Consider the following 10,097-nt stretch of genomic DNA (forward strand, 5'->3'; position numbering starts at 1 on the left):
ATGACAATGTGGGTTCTAAATCACACACAAAAGATAGTAATATAACAAGATGAGTACTTACATTGAAAATAGTAAGTACCCAAATGAAGAAAGCTTGACTCATGAGAAAGACAAGAAAAACATTGAAAATTGGTAGAGGTACTCTAAGGAGACCCATGCTAAGGTGTGAGAGATTGGAAGATCCAACAAAAAATGAGTTATGGACATTTAGCGGTAGACTAACATGAAAGAATAAATAAATTAGTGAAGCTTTGAAATCATTGATCGAATATTTTTGGAAAAATAACACATGTGTTTCCCCTAACCAAAGAGATGTTGTAAGAAGGAGGATTGGTTGCCAAAATCGAGACCCACATGCGAAACATTTTTTGGACTCAACTTAGACACAATTTTTTGCAAAAGTTATTGGTATGTATCCTCAAATTTGAATAAGTCAAAGATTTTTTGAGATGGGTAAACTTTTTTATGTGAAGATAAATCATACACCCATAACTTGTTGTAAGATACGTATTGAATTTTCTAACCATTTTGATTTTTTAGGCATATATGTGTGTTTTTTCATTCTAAGTTTGTTTTGTAGGATTGTGACATGAATGAGCCACCAAGATCTTCAAGGGAATTCATATCCAATATTTTATGTATAGGGGATGACCAAAAATTTTACAGGACATCATGCTTGGATGGTACATGGTTATTTTGTGGTTCTTTGCAACTTTTATCACCTTGTGAATATATGGATAGTACACATGCAATTCGAAATGAAATAGTAGATTATAGAAAATATAAGATAGTGACATATGCCCTTAAAGATGGGAAATAGGGTAAAAGATGTGATTTATTCATTGAATAGATTCCAATGTATGAGTTCATGAATATTTTTCATGAAAAGATTATTTACAAGTATGAAAGGCATATACATAGAGCTTGATGGTTAGATTTGCAATTAAAGTTGTGCAAAGATACATTTCCACTGGATACTATTTTTTCAGTTGTAGACTTCATAGAGAAATACACACTACAACCAGAAAATGAGGTGCAAAAAAAGTATTATACTTCTCAATAGGTTTCCATATTTGTTCATATAACATTCATGCATTCATCTACAAGTACAAAGGATGACAAGAATATTTTCAGAGAGTACCATTTTTACATCAATGATGATTGGTCACATTCTATGGAGTTTGTATAGGGTTGTTTTCAACTATTTTATGGAGACTTGGCTAATAGGGCATACCATATCATTAGCACATTATTTGGTCAAATAATTGCACATCTCAATTCAAGAATGCATAGATGTTCTATTGGTTGAGAAGGATGCACAGGTTGTATAGAATTCACTATATGTGGAATTTCATAGGGGCTAGTCATGGAAAGGGAGAGCACGATGGTGTAGGCACATGCATCAAAAGAGCCTTAGATCATGAAAAACTAAAGTAAAAAGATGGAGCAATATTGACAGATGCAAAATCCATCATCTAGTGGCGTAATGCTATAATGGGTCTAGGTAAGGAAGGTGAGTCTACGGTTCGTAGTTTTTTAAGTTGATAGAAAATACTAACATTGCACCATATGAAGATTGTTGCACACTAACAGGATCAAGTGAGTTGCACTTTTTTAGAAGCTTTGATGCAGGTTCATGGAGTATCCAGACACAAAAAATGGCATGCTATTGTCCATCATGTGTAGAAGAAAATTGGGATGATTGTGAGTTGACTGAATGGGTGGAAAAATGGGATATACAGGTTTTGGACCCAATTGACATTTATTGTCCCCCACAAGCACTAGAAATGGTAGAGATGGATTTGTCCATTGACTTTGACCACTTGTCTAATCTAGTGCAACCTAGTAATATAAATTTATATATCTTTGTAATTTCAATATGTAACTTTATAACTTTTACCTAAGTATTTTTTGAATTAATGACCACATTTTGTACATTTATCACTACAGGCCATATTTTTGCTATTATTGCACCTGAAGAAAATGAAGAAGTGGAAAATTATTATTTATGTTGTTCTGTCCAAGCCAAAAAAAAATTGGATCACTCAGTTATAGATGGTGAAGGTTTAGAGTACCATATTGGTGCGGTGGTTGTAACCTGCACATGGCTTAAACAATATTCTATGAAGAACCCTAACTTGTGTTTATTCAAGGATTGGCAAATAGAGAGGAAGATTCTTCATTATTTGAACCTTGTTATAACATCAAATGTCCACTTGATAAAATATGGCAGAAAGAAACATAATAAGACTCTTTGGAAAGTTCGCGAGTCAAACTATGAGGCAATACTTGAGACATTAAAATGTAGAGCAGATCTAGTTGGTTCATTAGATTGAATAGGGAGATAGGGAGAGAGAGAAAGAGTGGTGTAGGGTCACCTTGAATCATTGATGCAAGTGGCAAGGTACTAACAATGAAGGTTTGGAGAGTACAACCCATAAGGACACCTAAACAAAGTTTGGAAGCCCAAACAAGGCCCAAAACCCTGTACTTGCATCTTGAAAACAATAAATGCTTAACACATGAAATCTACTCTAGATATGGAACCATGAACACAGATTTAAGGCATGTTGTTTTTACATCAGCAGGGGCATATGGACCGAATTTGAAGGCCCCAAACTGAGAAAAAGTCATAGTTCCTTCATTAACCTCTTGGATTCCTAGTAGCCCAAGAAGTAAGGTTATGGCCTGCAACTTATAATGTTGAATGGAAGAAAAAGCTAACCACCAAGACAGCTCCTACTCCTGATATACTATCAGATTCCAAAGTGCTGACATTGCATACACAAAAATGTTGCATTAACCCATGGGGACAACAATTAAGGCTAAAGGGCTAATTAGGTCACTATTGCAAAGGAAGTACTATTTAGACATGTTCTATAACCACCAAAAAAATTGGACATATTGAGGAATATTCTAAATAGCCTAAATCCCAAGTTTGAGGCTTTGGAAATGACTTTTAAGGTCTCAAGTGTTGACTGTAGCAAAATAGTAAGTTGGTGCATATATGCTATTTGCACCTAGGGCATCATCTTTCTCCCTTGTACTTTCATTTCACAACTAAAACCACAAAAATCTCAAAGAGAATTAAGAATTCAAGGACTCCACAAAAGGCCATAAAATTCCTATGGTGGAATCTCAAGTTATAATGTGATTTCCACTAAAACCCTTGAAACCCTTAAATTTCAGGTTGTCAACACTAAAATAGGAATAACTTGAATTCTAAAATGTTTCAAGACCTCAAACTAGTTGCATTAGAAAGGTAACTCAAATATGCATCCAACCATAATAATATTTTACACCTATTCATTCGTACAGGTCTGTACCATGCAGAAAAACAGCCTAGAATGCAGAAAAATAGGTTATATTTTATTGATTTCAAAGAAAAATCTTACATTATACCTTCCACCCACCTAAAAGGGATATATGAAGGTCTTCCCCAACTGATCCAACCAAATTTGAAAGGTTTTGACGATTGGGGGAATGATTACAAACAATTTTTCTTAGTTATGCAAAAAGTTGCAAAGTTGCATACAACTTTTGCAACTTTTATTGGATTTTTGCATTTTTGTGCCTAAAAGGCTTTTTAACTATGTAAATGAGTCCTAATTGACTCAATACAACTATTAGACCTTCGATGACAAGCATATGCATTCAAAATACAAAATTGTTCCCTTGTGACCTCATTGAGCAAGGGGCTTATAAAACACCCAATATTGCTAATGGACCACAAAAAGGGGTTAATGGCATATCTAGGAGTCTAAAATCATGACCTTATTGAAAACATGGAAATAAAACTAGAAGGAGGTCATAAATTACCCAAACAACTTGATTACATGATTTCATAAGAGGGGTGCTCCTGCATCAATCATAGGGCCCTCACCTTTTCATTTTTGTTGTGTTATGCTCCAAGTGAGCCTTGTAAGTAGAATAAACATCATTGGACCTAGGTGTGGTAGTTAGGCTATTGGATTCCATTTAATTTCCTTAGAAGTGTCACTATTTTGGCCTAAAAATCAAGGCATACATTGTCATAGGGAAATGAGTAAATTGAGGGATGAGTCATTAGCTTAGGGAAGGCTCCCTAGCATGGAATTGCTAAGGGATAGCCTAAATAACAAGTTAGAAGTGTTAAGACTTGAGCAAGCAAGAAAAATCCAAAAGTTGCTATATTGCAATTTTGCAATTTTCGCAAAATGCTGATTTTGCAAGAAATTGTGGATTCATCTTTTAAAACTTGAAGGAGGCTGATGCAAACCATATGGATGAAGGGGAAAGACCTATGAGGAGATATAAAGACTTTCCAAACCCTAAAATGAGAGAAGTTAATATCATTGTGTATGATCAACATGTCTTTTGAGGCATTTCTAAGTCTTAAGGCATTTTTGACATTGTTTTTGTAGACTGTACTACTTTCCATGGTAGATTGAGTTGTTTAGAACAATTTTGTTTTAGGAAGTTTGGTCTAAGGTCTAAGGTGTGTTTGTATTCCATTCTTTGGTCACTCTTCTCTTTTCATTCATGTTTGGGGGTATGTTCCTGGTGCAGAGCACCAAGGCACTTGGTTTATATTTTGGTTTTCATATTTTTTTTTACCTACTTAGGCTATAATAAACAACCCTTGGATGAGAATTCCATGGTTGTCAAAGAAAGACACCATTTTGTATGCTTAAGGCACTTTATACAATTTATAAGCAAAAGTTACTCATCAGGCAAATTTAGAATTTTTAATGTTTTTGGTCAAGAAATCATAGGATTATTTTTTTATATTTGGTTTTAGGTATGTTGGAATCTTTTCCAAGTTCTAGAAGTGGAATCAAGTGAAAAATGTAAAAATTGCACTTTTTGTGCAAAGTTGCATTGTTGAAAGTTGTAAAAGTTGCTCAAATTTGCAAATTAGTGGAAAAAGGGTTATAAATATTAAAATATTGGTTGTAACCATTAAAATATAAATAGGAGATATATATACCTCATTTGTGAGGTCTAGAGGGCATTAATGTATAGATTGGAAGAAGCTGCAAAGAAAGAAATTCAATTTTAGAGTCATTTTTATTGTTGTTTGCATGATGCATGAAATTTAAAGATTTTTTGACTAGATGTGATGGATTTTTGAGGTAGATCTTTGAATCTACTTTCTTTTTCTTCTAGTCTCATCATTCTACATGTTTTCTAATTCAAGTTATTGCATTTTTAGTAAAACTAGGTTTTTAGGACAACATTTTGGTGCACGCAACAAAAATGGGCCTCTAACTACAATTTCCATGGTTGAAATTTCGTGGAAACTTGGGAAATGGTAGTTAGTAGGATTATTTTTAATATTTCAAGGTTTCAAGACTAGAGGATGTGTTTTGTGATTTTTCCAATCAAGCCCTAGGTCAAGTACCATGAAGGATTTGACCTCTTGTAGCGTGTTGATTTGTGAATGGAAGGATTTTGGGAATTGGAAAAGGGATGAGAATTTGGAAATAAGTTATTTTAGTGTTTCTAAATAATTCAAGTGGCAAGGTACAAACAAGGTAGGTTGAGAGAGTACAACCCACAAGAGCACCTTAATACGGTTTGAAAGCCCAAACAAGGCTCAAGACCCCACACTTGCACCTTAATCACTAGAATGACTTAATACATGAAACCTACACTAGTCATGGAATCATGAAACTAGAAACTAGGGATGTTCTTCTTACACCATCATGGGTATACTGACTAGATTTGGAGACCCCAAAACAAAGAGAAGGCATAGTTCCTTCATTAACCCGTAGGATTCCTAGTAGCCCAAGAAATGAGGTTTTGGTTTGCTACTTGTATATTTTCAATGGAAGTAATATTATAAAAAAAAGGTTAGCTTATATTTTTGATTTATTATAAGATCTCAAAGTGCAAGGATCCTATAATCAAGAAGACTGGCATAACCCGTGGGATAGCAACTAGATGAAAAGGGTTAATTAGGCCACATTTACAAAGGAGGTACAACTTAGACATGTAACAAAAACATAAGATCAATTAGGTTAGTTGATGAATGTCCCAAATATGTTGTTTTCCAAGTTATAGATCAAAGCATGAAGTTTTAGGGTCTTAAAATGCTGATACAACAGTAATGTGTATTGATGCATACAAGGTATATGCATCGAGGGCATCATATTTTTCCTTTGCCCCTACATATAAAAACCTAAAACCAAAATAATCTTAAAGTGCATTAGAAGTAAAAGGATTCCACCAAAGGCCATAATTTTCCTATGGTGGAATATGGAGTTATAATCCAATTTTCTTCAAAACCCTACAAACCCTCAAAATCCATGCTATTTGCACAAAAATAGTAATAACTTGAGTTTTACAAAATCTTAGAACCTCAAACCAATTGCATTATAAAGGTGATTCAAGAATCTTTCCAACCATACTAGGCATAAATCCCTAGGCATTCGTACCCATCCATACCATCCAGAGAACTCACTAAAAATGCAAAAAATAGGGTTATTTTTATTGATCTCAATGCCAAAACATTACATTGTACCTTCCACCCACCTAAAAGTGCTATATGAAGGTGGTGCAAGGAACCAAGGGAAATAGGTTTAATAGGTCCATAGGATAGTCAATCCAATAAGTTTTTTGTAACAAGACCAATTTTAAGGTCAATTGGATCCCTGGTGTCATTATAAACCAAGATACCACATTGAATCAAAGGTCAAATTATGGAAATTGAGTTGTTTTGTATGCAATAGGGAGTTTGGAAGTCCTTAGATGGACTTAGGTGTTGTTAGGATCATTAGGAAAGAGTTAAGGTGTCTACGAGGTCACTAGCACAAAAATGTCAATGTTGTCATGGAAAAATACAAAGTTGATGACAACATTTTATGCAAAATAATCAAAAAGTGGTTGAACATTGGCCAAACCATTTGAATGATGGTTATGACCATTGGAGGAAAGGAATATGTGTTATAAAAAGATGTTCATGAAGAAAACATCATAGTGGTATAGACTAGTGAAGATTTATATTAATAAAACTCTAATTTTCTACTATTTTCTCTATTTTCCTAAGTTGTACAGATTTGTATGGATTGGGAAAGGCGATCAATTGACATGGTTAGATAACCTGATTAACTAGGCTTCATTTTCTTTTGATTTGAAGGTTTAATATTTTCATTTACTCAAGTTATTGCATTTTTTGTACAAGTTGCTTGTTTAGGCTTGAATTCAAGAGTTTTGGCAAACATGTGCCTCTAAATTGCAATCCCACAGTTGAAATTTGATGCCACTTGGGCGGATGCAAGTTAGGGAAGTGTACTTTGATATGGCAGAGTTTTTGCCCTGGAGGAGTTGGGTTGCTAGTTTTACCAATAGGCCCTAGGTTGAACATCTCTATTTGTTCAGCTTGGAAGTAAAGAAGAACTGGCATTTGTTTATACAAAAAATTAACAAGAACATTTAACAGCAGTACTCCTTTTATTATTTGCATATATGCCAAAGAGATTACATAATGCTTACCATGATGATTACAATGATCTTGGATGGGGTACATATACTTCCCGCAAAACCTTCCCAAAGGGGTTCATCAGGTACATAACAATTAATGACTACATGCTGATCTACCTATTGGCTACACAATATTTACCAATGACATCAACCTATTAACTACAATATCTACTGACAACATCATCCCCCCAAAAAGAAAAGTCAACTTCAGAACTAACAAAATTGGTGACAACAACATACAATATAGAAATAATATATACTAGAGAGGAGGCTGCGTCCCTGAAGAGTTCTACTGCTAATGCAATTTGTATACTTGATCCACTCAGATGCACAAGTTCTTCTGAGTCTGCATATTAAATGCATATAGACAATTGACAAGAACATGTAATAGCAATACTCCTTTTATTATTCACATATATGCCAAAGAGATTACATAATGCTTATCATGATGATTACAATGATCTTGGATGGGGTACATATACTTCCTATAGAACCTTCCCGAAGGGGTTTTTTGGTTACATAACATTAATAATTACATGCTAATCTACCTGTTGGCTACACAATATTTACCGATGACATTAACCCGTCGACTAAAATATCTACCAACAACAACATTCAAACTTCCAAACTAATTTTTTGAACCTAAGTGAAAGGTGAAATGGAGTTGTAGGAAGGAGAGGAAGAGGTCCATGGGGTTGAGTTGATTTTGTGAACCCATTTTCAAGCATGTGCTTTGGAAACCCAACCTAATTAGGCCTATTAGGTCTACGGACCAAAGTGGAGTTTGGACATATTGGAATAGAGTCAGCTCTTGATCCTTTGAAGTCTTCAAGAACTACGTAAAGAGTATTTGAAAAGGTGGTAAGTTGGCCTTGTCCTTTGAAAAGTTTGGAAGTTTACCAAGGAAAACTAAAATTTGACCTACTAGGATTTCTAGGCTTGATTTTGGTGAATTGTCCCCTTGGGGGTGTTAGGACCCTAAAAGTGCATGAATCCTAATGGTATAAGCCTAGCGATGTTGATCCTAACCTAAGTTTGAAGTTTTGAAACTTGGTTGCATATTTTTCCTTATTTGGCCTAGTTGAGGACTAATGTCCCTAAAGTCTAGATTGGATCCAAGTTTGCCAAGAGCCCTAGAAAGGGGGAAAGACCTTAGGAAAGTAGAGTCCACTTGGAGAGAGACATGTCAACATTTGGAAAAGGTTGGTAAACCAAATTGGCATCTTGTAGTGGGTTGGGTGCTATTATACACCTAGGAGGTAATTGGTAGAAGGCTATGATCTCTACATCATAAGGTCTTCCTCAGTTGATCCAACCAAATTTGAAAGGTTGTGACCATTGTGGGAATGATTAAAAACAATTTTTCTTAGTTCATTGAGTTCATTTCCATGACCCCATTTCCTACTAGTTGCTTTGTAAAATAGTCATCTACTTGACTAGGGCATGTGTGGGAACTGACAATCTCCATTTAAACTGAAGTCTCCATTTAAAGGTGGTAATGAGCTTTTTGTTGTTCTATTAAGATTATTAATATATTTCGATGAGAACTTTGAGGGATCATACTCAGCTTGAGTATCCTAGCTTCCCAAGTCCTCTAAATGCAAGGTCATTGATGAATAGGCATTTCTAATTGAAACATCTATGGTGCTAGAATGAAGTGCATGCTAGATTCTTTGCCTACTAATGAGCCAATTTGAGGCTTCACTTCACATTGCTCCATAGACAATTCTATAGCACTTGTTACTTCTCTATCTGAAAATTTTGTCTCTATGTACATGTGTACTCTTTCCCAATAGCTATAGATTTTGTCTCTTCATACTAATTAATTGGCATACCCTAGATGGCACTAAGATAACCATTTTCTTATGAATGTCCTTTTCTCTCAAATTAATCTCTCTATTAAGCAGATTTTATATATCTTCCTTTGTATATTTAATAGATATAGCTAGTATCCAATTACTTATTCATTATCTTTCAACATTCATGAGAAACTAAGGTATCTGGTTACCTAATATGTCCTAGGAATATTAAATAGAGTCCTAGAATAGTCCTAGATGGACCCATTTGACCTAAATATGTAAAGAGCAAAAATTGCTCAAAAGTTGCAATGCTGCTCAAAAAATTGTTCAAGCAACTTTTGCAATTTTTGCAAAAAAGTTACAAATACAAGTTTGGGAAGTTGTAACTACCCATGCTTGGGTATATGAGCATGGGAAACATTTTTTTGAAGGTTAGAAGGTTTCCACTCAGATTTGCATTTTAAAGCAACTTTTACAACTTTTACAATTTTGCACAAAAAGTGCAACTAATGAAAAGTTTAGTAGATTTCACTTCTAGGACTTGGAAAAGGTTCCAAAATATTAAAAAACAACTAAAAACACCTAATCCTATGCTATCATGACCAAAAATTCAAAAAGACCCAATTTGGCCTAATTAGTAACTTTTGCTCATATCTTGCACAAAGTGGCCTAAGCATAAATATCTTGCTCATATCTCCCTCACCATTTTTTGTGTGATCAAACTGTTTGTTCCATTAGATTTAGGTGCTGGGTAAACCCTAGTCCCAAGCTCATCTCATCCCATTGAGCGCTTGAACATTCTCAGGCACGCTGAACCAAAATGTCCCTAAGAGT

The sequence above is a fragment of the Cupressus sempervirens genome, chromosome 6, assembly GCF_028749045.1.
Source record: "Cupressus sempervirens isolate cs-2001-9-10 chromosome 6, ASM2874904v1, whole genome shotgun sequence".
Taxonomy (NCBI): domain Eukaryota; kingdom Viridiplantae; phylum Streptophyta; class Pinopsida; order Cupressales; family Cupressaceae; genus Cupressus; species Cupressus sempervirens.